The sequence below is a fragment of the Schistocerca piceifrons genome, chromosome 4 (assembly GCF_021461385.2).
Source record: "Schistocerca piceifrons isolate TAMUIC-IGC-003096 chromosome 4, iqSchPice1.1, whole genome shotgun sequence".
Lineage (NCBI taxonomy): Eukaryota > Metazoa > Arthropoda > Insecta > Orthoptera > Acrididae > Schistocerca > Schistocerca piceifrons.
In genome coordinates, this window is record NC_060141.1 from 464,598,943 (window position 1) to 464,612,507 (window position 13,565).

The following is a 13,565-nucleotide window of genomic DNA, read 5'->3' on the forward strand; positions in this document are numbered from 1 at the left end:
TTGATGTTGTAAATCCACACCTCACCTTGACATCCTCGTCATCCAGTGGAGTTTTCACGACAGTTAGAAGAACTTCGGTAGCCCAAAGTCTGAAGTAATGGGTGGTAACGGACCCTCAGGGTCTGACGCTCGACAACACATTAGACAACCAGTCGTCATCCTCTCCCATTTCTTAAAGTGCCACCGCAAATGCTCTCCACTTCACAAAATCGGTGGCTGGATTTTTTACGGATAACATTGGTGGGTGTGACATAGAGTTTTCTAAATAGTAATGCGTGAAACGCCGGTGCGACTTGAGACGTCGCGATCACTGACTTCATCATGCTAAGATGAAACAACTTAAATCTCCATTTCTTCCCGAACTGCCCCAGTGGCAGTAGTACTTGTGTCTTGTCGCCCACTATGGGGCCGCCCGCCTAAACAACCCGTGGCTGCGATCTTCGTGATGAATTTCTTCACAGCGACACTTATCACACGACCTTTACCCTTTCGAATGTTCTTCTAATGGGAACACTAACCGTAAGGTTGCAGTCGCGGATTCCCAATCTGATAGTGGAGTTTCACTAACTGGGCCTTTTCTGGCAAAGTCAACGTGCCGCATCTCAAGACAAACATACATTATTCATTGAATTAGTGCAATCCCAAATGTTCTACATCTACTACATCTACATTTATACTCCGCAAGCCACCAAACGGTGTGTGGCGGAGGGCACTTTACGTGCCACTGTCAGAACCAGCCTTTTCTGTTCCAGTCGCGTATGGTTCGCGGGAAGAGCGACTGTCTGAAAGCCTCCGTGCGCGCTCGAATCTCTCTAATTTTACATTCGTGATCTCCTCGGGAGGTACAAGTAGGGGGAAGCAATATATTCGATACCTCTTCCAGAAACGAACCCTCTCGAAAGCTGTCGAGCAAGCTACACCGCGATGCAGAGCGCCTCTCTTGCAGAGTCTGCCACTTGAGTTTGCTAAACATCTCCGTAACGCTATCACGGCTCTCGAAACCTGGTGAGCAAGCTACACCGCGATGTAGAGCGCCTCTCTTGCAGAGTCTGCCACTAAATAACCCTGTGACGAAACGCGCCGCTCTTCTTTGGATCTTCTCTATCTCCTCCGTCAACCCGACCTGGTACGGATCCCACACTGATGAGCAATACTCAAGTATAGGTCGAACGAGTGTTTTGTAAGCCACCTCCTTTGTTGATGGACTACATTTTCTAAGAACTCTCCCAATGAATCTCAACCTGGTACCCGCCTTACCAACAATTAATTTTATATGATCATTCCACTTCAAATCGTTCCGCACGCATACTCCCACATATTTTACAGAAGTAACTGCTACCAGTGTTTGTTCCGCTATCATATAATCATACAATAAAGGATCCTTCTTTCTATGTATTCGCAATACATTACATTTGTCTATGTTAAGGGTCATTTGCCACTCCCTGTACCAAGTGCCTATCCGCTGCAGATCTTCCTGCATTTCGCTACAATTTTGTAATGCAGCAACTTCTCTGTATACTACAGCATCATCCGCGAAAAGCCGCATGGAACTTCCGACACTATCTACTAGGTCATTTATGTATATTGTGAAAAGCAATGGTCCCATAACACTCCCCTGTGGCACGCCAGAGGTTACTTCTGTAGACGTCTCTCCATTGATAACAACATGCTGTGTTCTGTTTGCTAAAAACTCTTCAATCCAGCCACACATGTTAACGGACTTTTGGGTCACTCTGTGGTTTACCTGCCTGAGAAATTATATTAGTCAGCAAAAGGAGAGCACATAGCACTGAACAGTTGCTGGTATTGGCAGATAATGGATCGTCTTCATCGGAATCTTTGTGAGGGAAAGATAGGACCATACAGCCTAAAGAAAATAATTGTAACTCTTTTTGTATTGTGGCACAAGTTGTGCCCTGACAGCGAAAGAAGATACAGGACGTAACCTTCTTTCCTCTTTTTGATGGCCTTACCAAGTGTCATTCAAAGAGTGGCATGCTAATCTGGATTTGGCATTTTTAGTTGTAGAGGGTTGCCGGATCGTCTGAATATGTGAGATCGTTTTCGAAATGTTTACGCATCGTGTAATTGAGGTAGGGCGTCAGTACCAGCGCGATATTCAGCGAGCTGGGGGTAGCAAACCGCCTAAAAACCACACCAGATCTTGTCGTTATGCCACTAGGTGGATTAGATCCAGAGTCGGCACGTCTCTCCGAATGCCGAAGGTGGTGTACTAACGCGTTCGCCTAACGGGTCGGGACCAAAAATATACGATGTATCACAACCAAAAGCGAAAACTGACACATTTGATAGTATTTGATCATGGAGGCAAACCGACTCAATACACTTAGGTACACTAGCGAACGTTTTGTGGGATAACTGAGAATGTTTTGTTACGAACTGCCAGGAACTTTAGTATGAAATATTGTCTTAGTTAGTAGCAATGTGTTTGGCTTCTGAACTTTTCTATTAAGTCCCCATCTAGCTCGCCTTAAATTTCACCCACGGTCCATGCTTTGAGAGGGTACATGCATGACGGGACACCAACACAGTTTGCTGCTGATGTTTAGCGCCAGTATCGTCCACGACGAAGAAGTCGAGAAGGAATTGTACCTTGACCTCAAGATCATCTAACCTCAATAATCAAGTTTTTTATGGGGATCATTTCAGAAGTGAAATGTACAGTACTGCGGATGATACGGTGAAGAACTGAATCAGAGAGACGCACTGTCTTGTCAAGATTCTTGAGCTGATACTTCGTAGTTTGAAAGACTTTCTATCTCGCTGTGGTGACAAATGGAGTATTGAATCCAAATGTTACGATGAAGCATGGATTGACTCCTTAACCAATCATGAGTGTACAGTAAAATATAAAATTTAACGTGTTAAGTAGTACTGTATTTCATTTTTAGGTTGAGCATGGGTTAAGTTTGGAAACAATGAGATGAGGAGTTAATCTAAAAGTGTAGATTTCAGATTAGTTTGTGTAAGTAACACAATATTTCATGCTGAAGTCAGCAGCCACTCGCAACTACACATTTCCAATCACCTCGCAGTTTGTGGATCCATGTTTACTGAAGCTTTTTGCTTCTACAAGGGACAGTCAAATGAAAATGGAACACCCAGCACAACGAGACCATGTAACGGTTCCTTTTAATAGTAATCTCCAAAAGCGTTAAGACATTTGTCCCTACGGGAGACGAGACGATCAATGCCTGTTTAATAGAACACGGACGGCCTCTGACGGATCCACAACTGCATTCACTCCTGCATTTCGTTGTCCGACTGAAACTGACGTCCACGCACGTCTTTCTTCAGGTAGCCAAAGAGGCGAAAGCTATAGGGTGAAAGATTCAGGCTGTACGGAGGATGTGATAGTGCTTCCCTAGAAACAACCCCCAGGCTGTGGCTAAGCCATGTCTCCGCAATATCCTTTCTTCCAGGAGTGCTATGGTTCAAATGGCTCTGAGCACTATGGGACTTAACATCTGAGGTCATCAGTCCCCTAGAACTTAGAACTACTTAAACCTAACTAACCTATGGACATCACACACATCCATTCCCGAGGCAGGATTCGAACCTGCGACCGCAGCAGCCGCTTGGTTCCGGATTGAAGCTCCTAGAACCTCTCGGCCACCGTGGCCGGCCAGTGCTTCCCTACCAAACAGTTTGGCAGTGTAGGGTTGGGAGCTACCGTGCAACAGGATGATTCAGTCCGACAGTATTCCGACAATGTGAGGCAAATGGCAAACACAACAGTGGAAACATCCCACACCTTCCCTGGCAAAGAATTCCAAAACAGTTCATACAAGTTCCAGTAAGATCATCATGACCTTCTCCATCAAATGCTGAGGCCTTCTGCTCGTCCAGTGCCTTTAGAGTGGAACCACATTCAATGCACAGCACTATGAAGACACTCTGCAGAAACTGCAAGGCCTCATAAAATCAGAACGTCCATGAAAGATGTCGGACGGAATCATTCTGTTGCACGATAACGTCTGCCCCCACACTGCCAATCGGACGAAGGCCACACTTCAGCGATTTGTCTGGCAAACACAGCAGCATCCTCTATGCACTCCGAATCTTTCACGGTTTGGTTTTCACATCTTTGGCGACCAGAGGAAAGACATGCGTGGACGCTGGTTTCAGTTAGAGGAGATCGACTCTTCTCCAAGTGGCAATGAAACCATTCTAGGGTCATATCGTGGCGGATGTTTGGTTCTCGTTTGACTGCCCCTCACATTTGTGTCAGTTTCGGTTAGTAACTGTGGTACACGCCGTATAATGTGTGATACAGTCTAGTAAATAGTTACGAAAATCTGTATGTTTTATATGGTAACTATTGTTCTGAACGTCTAGATATAAAGTCAGGTGTTTCATGGCACTAATACTGTTGATTTACATTGCTGGCCATTGCAATCCCAGCACCACGAAGATGGTATGAAGTAAACGTCAAACTAACACTTGATGTGCAAAATAATTAGCGTTCAAATGCAATCGCATATAGTATGTGGTATGTAGGAGTAACGTCATCAACATTCTGTATACAAGGAAAAGTTACGCTGCGTGTTTCTAATATACAGTGTGTAACGGGTGCAGATATTTCTATTGGTGACTGAGGACGGTGTACTGAATAATATTACGTCAGTATTTACGTCATTGCTTTTAGGTTGGGTAGTACCTCGAAGCACATTTGCGTATTTTTCCCCTGGACAGGTCAGACGTTGAGGTGTGGATGTGTGGGCGTAAAATGGTTACTCTATACTGATAGAGGTAATCCACTTTGTGGTGCAGTTACGATCGTGCAGAAAACAGCAGGTAGTAAATAATAAGGCGTTTTTGCGGGAAGACTGATAAACACAGAGAAAAGCAGCCAAACACACTAATACTGTATGTGTATATATTAAGGTGTCGCATGTTAAAACATCTTCACTTATACCCGTTGCATCCTGTATAAAAAAACATCTGAATGTTAGCTGCTTGTGAGAAGTGTGTGTTTTGCCCCATGTAAAGAGGGGAAACGTCTACTAACGAGCTCCATATATCGATGGCGGCAAGGGCGTGATCTATCGAGATAGCAATTTATCGTTTGCTCATTGCTACTTGCAAAGTTCGAGTTCCCATGACTGCCATGCGAATACGGAGTCAACGGGTTTATGCAGGCCATACTCAAAGGCAAGCAGGAACCCAAGATGATTAGCGTCGGAGAGGACAGATATATTCTACATAAAAGTTTTCTCGGTATAATACCGCGTCATATTGTATGAACTACTGCTGGAGAAAATTAACGTTTCGGCCACAGTTGCAATGGCCTTCTTCTGGGTCCAGCAGTAATTTATACAATATGACGCGCTAGCATAACCAGAAAACTTTTATGTCGACTGACTCTGGCCGCGGAAGCCTACGCAGTTATGATAGATATATTGTTCACTCGGCTATACGGGTTTGTACACCAGCGCCACATGCCTCGACTTCTTTGCTACAACACAAGCATCCACATTGATGGTGCATCGACGTCTGGAGCATCACAGACTATCAGCACAACAAAACATCATTGCTGCTACGTGTGTTGTCACAGCAGGGACAAGCGCACCGACAACGCTGGTCACACGAAAATACCATATCACCTTTTTTTCAGATGAAACTCTGTTCTCCATATCCCACATATTCTTGCGTGGGGGTTCCAGGAAGAATGATTGTTGCCAGTTGGCATCGTCATACGGGCCCAACAACTGGGAAAGGTTGCAGTTGTATCACAGTACAATAACATGTGGTTCGAATAACAAGCAATTTTGACGTGTTAAGGCCAGTGGCTGCTCTGTATCTTCGAAGTCTCCGTGAAATTATCTTTCAGCAAGACAGAGACCAGATACTACACAGGCTTCGATACAGATGGTCTCCGGCTGTTGCCCTGCCCGCTACATTCTCCAGATCTCTCAGCCACTGAAAACATGTGGTCACAGGTTGCCGAGATACTAGCACGTCACTACCCGCTAACAATTATGGTTCATGAATTCTGGTATAGTGATGAAGCAGCATGGAATGACGTACCCCTGTCTGTCGTCGAAGCCCAGACAGACTAGATGCCTGGTCGGCTTCGAGCCACTGTTGCTTTCAGAGCCGGCAACTCTTTGTGCAGACAGCAGTTGTTCAATAAGTAATGCAACACGTTATTCTCTCGGCCAGTTTCGGTTTAAAAAAAAAGCGGAATTTGTAGTGGACATCGTTGAATATTCCTGCTTCGGCCCCTATAGTTTCCTTAAAATCTGGTTGGTGGCGAAGCTATACGTAGCCTTCAAAATGACATCTTTAGCGAAGATGCGTTCCAAGCAGAGAGCTGTTATTCAGTTTCTTTTTGGCGGAAAACCAGAGCTTTTAGATATTCGTAGGCGCTTGCAGAATGTCTACGGAGACCTGGCCGTGAACAAAAGCACGGTGAGTCGTTGCGCGAGGCGTCTGTCGTCACTGCAATAAGATCGTTGCAAATCTGTCCGATCTCCCTAGTCCCAGAAAGAAGCACACAGTTGCGACTCCTGCACTGCTGATACGTGCGGACACTCCCATTGAGGTGATCGACGGATGACAATCAAACATCTCGCTGTTCTACTGGACATCTCGCTGTTCTACTGGACATCACTGATGGTAGTGCCGAAGCACTTCTGCACCGTTTAGGGTGCTCAAAGGAGTGTGCGCAATGGGTTCCTCGCCGCGTAACAGAAGGCTGTGAAAAGGAAGGAAGGACGGTATGTGAGGAATTGCTTGCGCGTTACGCGACTTACCGTGACAATTTGTTGTCGAACGACGATGAAACGTATGTTCATGACTTCGAACCGGAAACAAAACAGCAATCCATGGAGTGGCACCACATCACTCCTCCGAATAAAATTTTCAAAGTCGTACCTTCAGCCAATAAAGCCACAGCGACGGTCTTCTGGACTGTGAAGGGCTTATTGTGTCTGATATCCTCCATCGACCGAATGGGGTGGCGCAGTGGTTAGCACGCTGGATTCGCATTCGGGAGGACGACGGTTCAAACCCGTCTCCGGCTATCCTGATTTAGGTTTTCTGTAATTTTCCTAAATCGTTTCAGGCAAATTCCGGGATGGTTCCTTTGAAAGGGCACAGCCGATTTCCTTCCCAATCCTTTCCTAATCTGAGCTTGTGCTCCGTCTCTAATGACTTGTCGACGGGACGTTAAACGCTAATCTCCTCCTCCGCCTCAATCGTGGTGTAACTATCAACTCTGATGTGTATTGTACTATCTTCAGAAAATTGAATAAATGACTTCGCGTCTTCGTCCCCACATACATGGGGACGAGCGTCTACTTCTCAATGACAACGCAAGGCCTCACACAAGTCTGCGCACTGGAGAGGAGCTCACAAAACGTCATTGGACTTTACTTCATCCACCCTACAGCCCATATCTCGCACCGTCCAACTTGCATCTGTTTGACTCAATGAAGTGTGGCCTCCGCGGGAAGCAGTACGTGAATGATGGGGCAGCAAGACGTTGGCTCCGACGTCGACCAGCAAAGTGGTACCAAGTGGGCGCATAGGCCTTTCCAGTAAGGTTGCACAAGCTCGTCGCATTGAAATGAGACTATGTTGAAAAATAGGGTTTTGTAGCCAAACAGTGGGAAATAATATGGTTACTGCATTCCTGAATAAAACCAACCAGCTTTCAGAAAAAAGGTGTAGCACTAATTATTGAAAGCTCCTCGTAATTTCACACGGCCTACAGTCCTGAATCACCTAAAAGTTTTAGCCATGTTTTCTTCCCCCTGTTCTGTCTACGCAATTACAATTTCGCATCTTGACATCATTCCTGCTGTCTAAATTTTAATGCCGGGTCTGTAGCTGTACGTATGTTATATAACTGTTCTCTGCTGTTTCTATTGTCCGTATTTCCTTCCACTTACAGATCTTAAAAGAAAGCTAACACAACAGGTAACATTTATTGCTTTCACAGTTTACTGCACACTGTGCACTTTTCGAAGAAAAAAAAACGTAAAACAAAAACTGTGTGAGAAACTGCTACGCGTATTTTTACATGGACTAAACAAGAGCTTAATTATCTTTCCGCATTTACGGAGGCTTAGAGCATATGTTGCCGGCCGGAGTGGCCGAGCGGTTCTAGGCGCTACAGTCTGGTCGCAGGTTCGAATCCTGCCTCGGGCATGGATGTGTGTGATGTCCTTAGGTTAGTTAGGTTTAAGTAGTTCTAAGTTCTAGGGTACTGATGACCTCAGAAGTTAAGTCCCATAGTGCCCAGAGCCATTTGAACCAGAGCATATGTTAACGCATTTTAAAGCAGGATATTGCCCGATACATTAGGTAGCAGACCTCTAACTGCATTCTGGGAAGAGTTGTTTCCAATTACCTGAAAGTAAGGGGGAGGACGAACTCTCATCGCGTTCCCTACATTATTTCATCATAGTCGTTGCTGTCATTTAAGACGTTTCTATTTTCAAAGGAAGCCTACAGTCAACTTCTAGGTGCAAACTTGGTGCGCAAGACAAGCGACAATGTTTGAATATTTCATGAGCTTTCAGGATTGCAGACAGATGACGTCGACATCTTGCCACTACATTTCAGCTAACAACCATTCAGCCAATCGAATGGTTGAATTGTTTGTAAACGAAAAATCGTGGTAAGGTTTGGGTGTCATCCGGCTGCACTCCTGAAGCCTTATGGGAGACCTCATAATATCAAAATACCTGTTGCAGGTCTAGTTTTAAGGCACCACGACGAAGGTGTCTGATGAAGAGTGCTTCATGCTCTAAAGGTACAGCAAGTAATAAACTATGACACATTAAAACTTAATTGATAGTGATGTATAAACTCAGACTTATTCTTAGGAGAGATCTCTGAATTTTCTTTCTTAAATCTGTTCTCCAACCACAGGAAAGTTAAATAGCGGTCCCTTCTAATGCGATTCAAGTGTGCTAATTCCTACAATGCATTACACCGTGTGTTGTTCCGTAGCAACCGACTATTTCGTGAATGGTGTAATTAACATAATTATCTCGTCCACTGCAGTTACTAATCCTGTAACACACTGCAAAGAGCAGAAAACTTAAATATCCTCTTCAGGGGATACATACTGCTTTATGAAAGCAAGTCATATGAGCACATTGTTTGGTCGAGTATTTAACCACACACATCAGTAAGCATTCTTATTGTTGCTAAAAAAAAAAAATGGTTCAAATGGCTCTGAGCACTATGGGACTTAACGTCTATGGTCATCAGTCCCCTAGAACTTAGAACTACTTAAACCTAACTAACCTAAGGACATCACACAACACCCAGTCATCACGAGAACGCTACCGCACGACCATGAGCTGCGGACACTGCTGCTCATTTCACACTTTGTTCCTTCTTGTTATGCTGACGAAATGAATTGACTAAAGCAGTTTGCCTTCAAAACGACGACGTGGCAGACGCCATTAACGCTCCATTGCTAATACAGGGGTTAGTTACATAGACCATAAAGGTGTGGGATTCACTTCACGTTGTTATTCAACGATCAATAACAAAAATTTTAAAGGTCTCATCTACTTGCACATAAACACGCATACCACGCAAACACACGAACTGGCAAAATAAATTCACAAAGAATCCAAAAACACACACACACACACACACACACACACACACACACACGCCCAAGAACATGTGGCACAAATGTTCTGTATGCTATCTCTTTTTCAGAGGCGCTACACTTTCCTATAACTCTCCCAATAAATCAAAGTCGACCATTCACCTTCTCTACAACCGACGTTAAGCCTCGTTCCATTTCATGACGCTTTGCAACGTTACACCTAGATATTCAATTGATGTGATTGTCAAGCAGCATTCACAGACACTATATTCAACCATTTTAGGATTGTTTTTCCTACTTCTCTACAGTAATTTAAATTTTTCCACACTCAGAATAAGCTGGCTGCGTTCCTGATTCATTTTCTCACGCAGTATGACACAGCAGGAGGTTTAAATTTGAAAAAATAAGAAGAAATATTTTTTCTGTTCATGTGAGAGTCTCATACATGGAGTATGTGCGTAGAGGAGCAGATGCAGGAACCCTGCACCGCCGCTCAGGGCAAGCTCCTGGTGGAGGTTGTGCTCCGTTGCATTTCTCCAATCTGTACTCAAGTACCAATAGCGTATCCGTGTCGTCTGGATAACTTGTCGCTGCTTGTGCAGTATACTACTGAGTTTGTGTTGTTATGGATGAAAGGAATGGAGAGGATGAAATCCGATGGCGACACATAGCATACGTCGATGAGCATAAAGGGGCAGTCGAGATTATCCAACTGATGGATCACCATCAATAGTGCCCACATGTCCTCACCTTCGTAATACACTGCAGGGAGGTTTGGAATTTAGTCCAGGACATTGGCGCAAAGACTTGTGTTGAGAAATTTGACGCCATCACCTCTCCTCCTCTTGTGGACCACATACTGGCTGGGAAAATTTTCTCCATTAGGATTCGAAAAGGCTTACCTCCGAGTACAGCACCACTGCATAAGAACGCATTAGGTGTTTCGGCTACAGAGACTTGTTCCCGCTACGCATTTAATTAGTCAATATTTAAATTCAACTTATGTTTTTACTGCCTGGCATTTTACAAAAATTTGTGGATTTTCTATATCATCTGTAGCATAATAAGACAAAACTTTTGGTCATTATAACTTAAAAGACATAAATTCCTTTGATATAGTGACCAAGGAACTCTCTATTGACATTTTGGACAGAGAAATTCTTCATGTTGCGAAAGTGTCCTAGGGAGATGGGGTTAACAAAAGTCAAATAAGCCGGCCACTGTGACCGTGCGGTTCTAGGCGCTTCAGTCCGGAACCGCACCGCTGCTAGCAGTCGCGCGGTTCCGGACCTGGAGAGGATGTTAGCATTGGTATGTTAAGCTACTGAATGATGTATGCTATGGTATGAGTAGCTAGACAAAAACAGTACCCACCTCTGATTTGGTCAGAATATTGGCGACTGCTTTGAATTACGGTAAATGAGGTTTATGGTCAGTCAGCAACATGAAAAGTCGTTCACACACATAATCGTGGAATTTCTTGATGCGAATACAACAGCCAGATACTTCTTTTCTATTCGGCTTTAGGTGCGTTGCACCTGACTCAGACTTTTGGATATGAATGCTGTAGGACATAAACACCTTCTCAAATCGAAATCGGGAGCATCAGCTGCTACAAATAAAGGTTTTGCTGGATCGTAGGCCACAGGGATCTCAGTGATTAGTTTCGCTGATGAAATTGCTGTTCTCACGAAAGTTACGAAGAAGAATTACGCCATGCATTGAACGGAATGAACAGTCGAATGAGTACGGAATATGGATCGAGAGTAAACCGGACGAAGACAAAAGTAATGCAACGTAGCAAAAATGTGCATACCGAGGACCTTAACATCCAAATTGGTGGTCATGAAGTAGAAGAACTTAAGCAATTCTGATAGCTTGGAAGTAAAATAACCCATGACGGACGAAGCAACAAGGACAAAACAAAAAAACAAAAAAGAAACAGCCTGGCACATGCAAAATGGAGCATTCCAGGCCGAGAAGTCATATCAATCACAGGCCTTAATCAGAAGAAGAAATTTATGAGAATGTGAGAATGCACATTTGGAGCACAGCGTCTTTGGTAGTGACTCACAGACAGTTGGAGAACCAAAACAGAAGAGAATCGAAGCGTTTGAGATGTGGTGCTTCAGAAAAATGTTGAAAATCATGTGATCTGATAACAAATGAGGAGGTTCGCCGCAAAATCGAAGAAGAAAGAATCATATGGAAAACAGTGATAAGAAGAACGGGCAGTATATTAGGACACGTGTTAAGGTACCCACTTGTTACTACAGGGTAAAGGGTAAAAGTTCTACGGGAAGACACAGATTAGAATACGTTCAGCAGATAACTGAGGACGTAGGATGCAAGCGCTACTCTCGCAGTGCAATTCCACTTCGCATTCTTGTGTAAAAACTGATGGGACGGTTCTGCTATGGTCGGGCCAATTGGAATGAACTTGTGATAACAATGAAGTGGGCGACCACAGATTGTAGTTGCTTAGTGTCCTTTGGGACTGGAAGTTGCTGGACGGCATAGAGATGTATATTCTTGAAGCACTGAGAACTTGACCAAGATATTCCAAACGAGGGGCACAAGAAACCGCATTTGTCTGGATTGCACTTGAGATTGGCTTGTTGCAGAATAACAAAAAAGGCATAAAGATTGGCTGCCAACTCCTGGACTTTTTGCCAGTGACTGGAGCGTCGTTCAGATGGTTCGCTGTGACGGGTACGTGCAGCACCAACTGTCCCAAGTACCACTGAAAAATAGCCAGAGCACTGGCAATAGCAAAAGGAAGCCTGTTATAGGTAATGAGCCCAAGCAGAGTGTAAAGGACCAGTTTGCTCCATTATGGCTCGTCCAGAGCGAACTGAAAGTAAGTGTCCCGCAAATCAATCTTGGCGAAACTCTTGCCATCTGCGAGTCGCGCCATAATGTTGTTCACTCTTTCTGCAAAACACTCCAGACGCCATTTTTCAGCAAGACAATGCACGACCACATGTTGCTGTACGAACATTTGCCTTCTTGGTATAAAAGGATGTCAACTTTTTGCCCTGGACTGCCAGATCACCAGACGTGTCGCAAATCGAAAATGAGTGTGGTATGGTGAAAAAATGGATGCGGCGCTGTGAAACAATTCCAACCACCACATATGAACTTTGGAATCAAGTGTATGCAGAATCGATGACTATACCATTCGTGTCTTATAAGGGTCGATAGCGTCACACATAGAACAGGTTATCAGGGCTTATGGCGGATCCTGTACCTAAAGGTAACAGGGCAAATGCTGCGCCGAGGTGACTGAAGTACTAATGTACACGTCCTGCGAATATGGGCGTCATATCTCTAGTTGTTCATGGTGTTCTGTTTTTACTGAACTTGAGTGTAAATAGATCTTTAATTAATAATTTATCGTCACATGCATGATACAGGCGTATCACTGAACGCACCTGTCGTGTCTCCTCCATTCATTCACCAAGATGCCGACTGTTAATAGAAGTCTATGGGTCTCTTCACCTACAGCGGGATTTGATTTAATTATTTTTGCCTATGGCTAAAACGTTCATGTTACTCGATTGGTCTGTTTAACACACCACATAGTATACTTCGATTTAGAAGCTTAAACTGCTGCTCGCCTGATTACGCTTATACAAGGCGAGAGTGCGAAGGCAGGTCATCCCAAACATATTCTCAACGTGGAAAGACATCAGGATGCTATTTTTGCTAAGTTATATAGGACAATGTGGCAAATGGTCTCATATACGAAAAGTAATTCTTATGGTGTAAAGCTGGCGAATTATGAGACTAACTTTGTGTTTTTTTAAATAGAATTGTATACATTTAACGCAGAATTGGGAAGAGCCTTTGCAGATTACTTCTGCTTCACACCGTGTGTGGAACTTAATCAAATAGTTGTAAATTTCGCTTGCTACCACATACGATCATACTTTTGATAATAAACGTGGATTTGATATTGAGT